Here is a 7247-nt window from a genome sequence, read left to right on the forward strand (position 1 = left end):
TGCAGTCACACATGACAGGAATAGTGTTAGGGGAGTACCTCCTGGTCAGAGAGAGCCCTAAGCCAGCTAGAAGCTAAAGATGCACTGTCTGGGCTTTGTAGTCCCCAGTTATGTTTCTAGCAGGATATATATTTCAAATCTGATATATTATAATGCCAAAATAGAAATAAAATTATTTTTTTCTACCTTTTGTTGTCTCTGGTTTCTGCTTTCATTTTCTTTTTACTCTTTTCCTTCCAGCGTCTGCCCTGTCTCTTCAATCCAGCATCTGCCCGTTCCATCCACTGTCTGCCCTCTTCCCCTTCCATATGTATCTGACTTCTTTTTATGCCCCTCTCCCCTTTCCATCCAGCCTGTGACTCCTCTCTCCTTTTTACATCATTTATTCCAGCTTCACGGCTTTCTTCATTTTTATCTCTCCTACACCAGATCTAGCATCTTTATCCCTCTCTCATTTCTCTGCTGACCCCCTTCCCAGCATCAATCTCTCTCTACTTTCTCATTCTTCTGTCTCTCCCCTTTCCCTCATCTGATCTCTCCATTCCACCCTGACCCCCTTCCCCTCCTGTAATCTCCCTGCCTGCTGTTTCCTTCCTTTTTTCCTTCTCCCTTCCCTCTTCATCCTATCCAACATTAACTCTCTTCCCATCCGTTTCCCTCCTCCCCTCCCAGCAGCATCTCTCCTTCTACATCCTTCTAGGTCCAGTAGCAGTTCTCCCTTTATCCAGCAGCTTCCCAGCCTCCAACAGTGGCTTTCTCCCCTTCCAGCAGCTCTCAGCAGTGATTTACTTAGGCAGCCTTGGGTCCATTGCCGCCTCTGAGGAAAAAGGAAGTTGCCGGTGAATCACTGCCCTGGCAAGTACGAGAGCTGCTGGGAGGGGAGACAGCCACTGTCGAAGGCTCCCCAGGATCTTGCTCCTGTGCATGCTGACCATCTCCCTCTACCTGCACCTGTACCTGCAGCTCTCTCCCTTCCACCTGCACCTTCCCCACAGCCCTGTTCAACAACTCGGCAGGGGCAGTGATCAAGACAGGCTGCTGACATCGGGACCTTCCTTCTCTGAGTCTCGCCTATTTTGTTTCAACTTCCTGTTTCCGGACAGGCGAGACTCACAGAGGGAAGGCCCCGACGTCAGCAGCCTGTCTTGATCGCCCAAGGCTGGGAAGAACAGCAGCCTTCCACCAACACTACCGCAGTCGGCAGGAAATTTAACTGCCGACTCGATCTTGCCGGCCCTGAGCGGACCAGCAGAAATTTTCTGCGGACCGACACCGGTCCGCGGACCGGCGGTTGAAGAACAGTGACCTAAGTGAAAACCGGCTATTTGGGGGATGTTCAGGGGCAGAATCAGTACTTAGCTGGTTAAGTGCTAATATTCAGCACTTAACTGGCCAAGGTAACCACACAAATGGGACTGCAGAAAACATAATCCTATCTTTATGCAGCAACCTATGGCGTTAAGTTCTGAATTTTGACTTAACCAATTAGGTGTTAGCGAGTGCTGCATAAAATGGCTATTCACTGCCAAAACCCAGACATAACATTGAATATCCAGGAATAACACCAGCGGCAGTCAGTAAAATGATCACCACCATTGGCTGAATATTTACCCCTAAGTTATCAGCCCTACTAAGGGAGAGCAGACATCAGACAACCAATTTACCCAGCTTACCCAGGCAAATCTGTATTTGAAAATTGTCCTCAAAAACAAAGAAAGAAGGGGCAATCCAAAATCTTACATAAGCCTCCCAAATAAAGGAAAAGGACAAAAAATAAGACAAGGAAATATTATAATTCCCCTATATAGCTCCATGCTGCGACCTCACCTTGGGTATTGTGTGCAATTCTGTTTGCCGTATCTCAAAAAAAGATATAGCAGAATTAGAAAATGTTCAAAGAAGAGTGGTCAAAATGATTAAAGAAATGGAACTACTCCCATGTGAGGAAAGGCTTAAGTGGTTAGGATAGTTCCATTTCTTTAATCATTTTGGCTAATCTTCTTTGAACCTTTTCTAATTCTGCTATAAGTTTAGAGGGCACTCAATGAAATTACATGGTAATATTTTTAAATCAAATAGAAGAAAATATTTAATCACTCAATGAATAGTCAAGCTTTGAAACATGTTGCCATAGGGTATGGTAAAAGCAGTTTGGGTTCATAAAGGTTTGGATAAGTTCCTGGAGGAAAAGCCCATAAACTACTATTAAAGCAGACATAGAGAAAACCATTACTTATACCCGGGGTTGTAACCAGATATTTGTATGCTGGATTGGCCACTGTGCAAAGTAGGATACTGGGCTAGATGACTCATTGGTTTAACCTAATATGGTAATTGTTATGTTCTTATTTCCATACGTGCATATATACACATAGTTGCACATACAGACACACAAAGAGAGACTACAAATAATTATGTGAGCCATGTTCACCAAGTACTCCCCCACCCCCTACAAGCTATGCTTCCATAGAAATGGAGTGGACATTTTCCCTTTAGAAACCGTGGTCTGTTCAGGCCTATTTTCTGATACAGTGTCTTTTCCCCAGTTTTCTTCCATACCAAAATGGGTTAAATTTTGTTGGAGAGTCATTTTGTTCTCGCAAAGACAGGTAGACATTTTCAATCTTATGCACAATTGCTTTCTACGATAGCATTCCATTGGGTTGGAAAGAATAAAAATCAATTTCCACAATGGCAGAACTATGGGCTCCTTTTATCAAGCCGCGCTAGCGGGGTTAACGCGCATGACTTTTCATCACGTGTTAACCCTCACACTGGCAAGAAACTACCGCCTGCTCAAGAGGCGGTAGCAGCTAATGCGACCCACAGTTTAGCGCGTGCTATTATGCGCGTTAAACCGCTAGTGCGGCTTGATAAAAGGAGCCCTATGTTTACTTCAAAACTAGAATCTCCTGTCTAATCACTGCACTGATTTTAATACTTTTATTTTTGTGCTGCTTTATGATAAAATGCCAAGGTAAAGTTAGGGGGCCTGATATTCAGACTGCACAAGGCAAAACGGCTTCTTCCTGCAATCTGCGGCAAACCCAGATATTCAATGTCAGGTCCATATCAGGCCACTGGTATAGAATATCCAGGACAAAGTTTGCCACCTCGGACTTAGACAACCAAGATGATATACAGTGGCTGATTGAATAAGGTAAAGTGGCAAAAATAGACCTGCTTTTTAGGCAGTTCTATCTAGCTGCTAGTCTTAGCCAGCCAGCCGCTAAACATCGGTAGTGTCTGGCTATGTCATACTCCATAGCCAGTTACCAACTAATCCAGCAAACTAGATATTCAGTGGGCGATAGCTGGCTATTGCCTGCTGACTTATGGCAGATAGTTGGCTAAATGGTACTTAGCCAGCTGTGAGCCATTCCCAAATGGCTAAGTACTGCTGAATATCAAGGGGAGGGTGTTTACATTAGAACCCACATATCATGATGCAGATAACAATGGCCAGAATTGTAACCAAGGTCATCCAGAGTGGGGCACGAGCAGTCATGGCCTATATACGGTACATAAAGCCATTGCCTGTTTTGACACTCTCGCCAGTCTAATATGTGGAATATGTTGCACATGTTCCATATCTTATCCTGCATGATACCTTGTAAAGGAACAGAATGTACAGTATTGTGACCTGTGATGCTATTAAACAGATGTTCTCATATTTAACCCCTTTCTACATATGATATAATAAACATGAAAATACATAGGAAAGATTGTTAGAATAATTTATTGCTTTATACTGTAGGAGAGAAAATTAGAACAAGAAATTGTGGTGTTACCTCTGCTTGATGTTTTCTAAGTGAAGAATGTAGAGGCAGATACTTTTTTTTTTTTTTCAGTTCAAAGATTTTATTGGTTTTACAATAAAGTAGTAAGGCATACAACAAGATCCAGGAACGCATAATACATAAGTAATAGATAGTCAGTATATATCACAAATACATCCTAAGATCAAAGGACAAGAAAAGAAAAATATAGGGAAAGGGAAGGGAAAAGAAAAAAAAAAAAGTGCAAAAAGAGAAAAACATGACTCATCCCAAGGTCTATTCAGTAAGGAAATATAACAAAGAGTTATGAGATTAACAGTAACACTGGTAGTCCAAGCTGGATGTCAATGAAAGAAACGAATAACAAATAGTAGTAGGAAAAGCAGTCAATAATATAGAAAAGGTAATAGCAACATGGTTGGTTGATTATGTTATGACGTTGTTTATCTATTAGATTGATATGGCGATATAGAGTACTCCAGCAGCGGGGACCACATTTTGTTGAATCTGACTAATGCTTGAGAACGTTCTGCAGCTATATGTTCGAATTTGGCTATCAAGCATACTGAATTCCACCAAGTAGTACGTTCCACAGCCGCCAAATTTTTCCAATTGGATAGGATAATTTTAACAGCTATTAATAGTAATAAATGGAGTAAGTTATTAGCATCATCAGAAAGCCCTAAACAACCAAATTCATCTCCCAGAATCAGTATGGAGTAATTAAGAGGTGATGATATTTTCAAAATTGTACAAATGTCAAACCAAACTGTCCTCCAAAAGTCATGTAACAGAGGGCACTCAAGTAGCATATGACGTAGAAAACCAATGTCTTGATTGCAAGACCAACATTTGCCATCCTCTTTAGAATTGAGTTTGGCTAATTTTTTAGGTGTCCAATACGCTCTGTGCATCAAAAAGTAGAACGTCTGTCTGTATGTAGAAGAACGACATATTTTCGAAATCCTAGCCCAGATATTAGGCCATACATCATTGGCAATTTCCATGTCTATATCACGAGACCAGCTGGATTCATTGACTATTAGTTGCTGAGTTTTTCCAGACCTTATCCACTTATACCATTGGGATGCTGCTTTACGATGTTGCGACACTGTGGAGCTAACTTGAAGAATGTCAGGAGTGACAGCTAGCAAGGTCTTATTTTTTAATACCATCTTTAATGAGTGTTGTAGCTGTAGCCATTGGTAATGACACGTGATTGGCAATTTATAGAATGAGGCCAACGTGTGGAAAGGGATCCATTCGGTTCCATCTAATAATTGTATTCTCCAAATGCCCGCTTGCTGCCAGTGTCTCCAAGCAATAGAGGTGTTCTGTATTTTGACATCGGGGTTATGCCAAATAGGCGCATGAAGAGTCGACATTAAAGGAACTTGCAGTGAACTTTCAATGATGTGTACGACTTGTTTCATGGAGGCAAGTATATGATCATTCTCTCCTGTTGGTTTGCCCTTCTTGAGGAAAGGTAGTGAAGGCAAGGAGAAAAGACCATATTTCTCTTCTTCGAACTGACACCAAATAGTATTAAGATCAGGCGAAACATCATGCAGCAACCAACGTACCGCTTGCCTCATAAGGAAGGCACTATGATAATCATAAAAGTCCGGGAAATTTACTCCTCCTTCTGCCTTACTATTCCTCAATTTCTTTAAGGCAATCCTTGGAGTACTTTTTTTCCATAGGAACTGAGATAATGCTGTATCTATCTTTTTGTAAAAGGAAGCTGGAAGGAAGAACGGAAGCATGCTTAGAGTATATGTAATTTTTGGTGTGAGGATCATCTTGATGGCTTCTAGCCTCCCCCACCAAGTTAGATTCAGAGGCGACCATTGAAGAGTGAGGGACTGAATTAGTTTCAGTATGTGGGACATGCTTAGCTCTATGGTTTGATCTATAGTATTTCCAAATTGAATACCAAGGTACTTTAATTTGTGAGGCGACCACTGAAAATCAAAGACCTCGACATCAGATTTCAAAGTGAAGTTATTTAAGGGCATAAGTTCTGTTTTGGAAGTGTTAAGCTTGTAGCCAGATTCTAGCGCATATTTCTCAATGGTTGTTATTAAGGATGGCAAGGAGGCAGGTGTAGTGTATAATAGGACGTCATCAGCATATGCAGAGTATTTAATTTCAGCCGAACCACATTTGACTCCAACAATGTCTGGATTATTTCGTATGGAAAGTAAAAGGGGTTCTAAAGCTAGATTAAAGAGTAGTGGCGATAGTGGACAACCTTGCCTTGTTCCTCTTGTAGGATGAAATGAGGTGGAATATGTCCCATTAATTCGTACATTGGTAGTAGGAGCAGTATACAAAACTCTTATCATTTTTATGAATTCCTGTCTAAATCCAAACCATTGTAGTGCATCAAACATAAAGTCCCATTCTACCCTATCGAATGCTTTCTCTGCATCTAGAGCCAAGGCGAGCATCGGTTCATTATTGTGATTCGCATAGTGTATTGCGTTGGTAAACATCCTGGAGTTATCACTTGAAAGTCTACCTGTCATAAAACCATTTTGTTCTTTCCCAATTAATTTATGCAGTATGTGTTGCAATCTAGTGGCAAGAATCTTAGCATAAATCTTAGCGTCCACGTTGATTAGTGATAGAGGACGATAATTAGATACATATAGCAGATCTTTCCCAGGCTTAGGAAGAACAATTATACTTGCTTCTGTGAATGAGCCCAACACATTGCCAGACTCGATAAGATGTTCATATAAAGCTAGTAGTTGAGGCATCAATAAGTCCTGGAAGGTGTTATAGAATTCTGAGGTTAGGCCGTCTGGCCCAGGTGATTTCTTTTTAGCCATGGATTTGAGTGCAAGCTGAATGTCATCCAACGATATGCACATAGAGAGACTTTCGTTATCTTCTATTGAGATTGTGGGGTGTGGCAGAGAATCATTCAAAATAGTCGAAGATGATACTGATGCTCTCTCTGAGGTATAAAGATTTTGATAGAATTGTTGAAAACATGATGGTATACGATTCGGATCAGATGTTGTATGTCCGTCACTGTCAATTATCGTATGTATATTCAGTCTCTCTTCCCTAATCTTTAGATAATTTGCTAAGGCATGACCATTCTGATTATTATCACAGTAATAGCTAGCAGTCTTCATGAAGATTGCATTGCCAGCTTTTTTGCTGAGGATCAAGTTATAATTCAGTCGTGCCTGATGCAATTTTGAAAGAGTGTGCATATCAGAAGGACTGGTTTGATGACATAATTCTAGCTCTTTAATCAGCTTGACACATTCATTGAGTTGTTTGTCTAGTTCTCTCTTTTTGGATGCCTGAAAGGATATGATGACGCCCCTTATATATGCTTTAAACGCATCCCATAGGCAAGTCCTGGATGTATCTTCGGGTTTATTAAAGAGAAAGAATTCAGTAATAGCTGTTCGTATATGTTCAATGAAGGCAGACTCCATGAGTAGT

The sequence above is a fragment of the Geotrypetes seraphini genome, chromosome 3 (assembly GCF_902459505.1).
Source record: "Geotrypetes seraphini chromosome 3, aGeoSer1.1, whole genome shotgun sequence".
Lineage (NCBI taxonomy): Eukaryota > Metazoa > Chordata > Amphibia > Gymnophiona > Dermophiidae > Geotrypetes > Geotrypetes seraphini.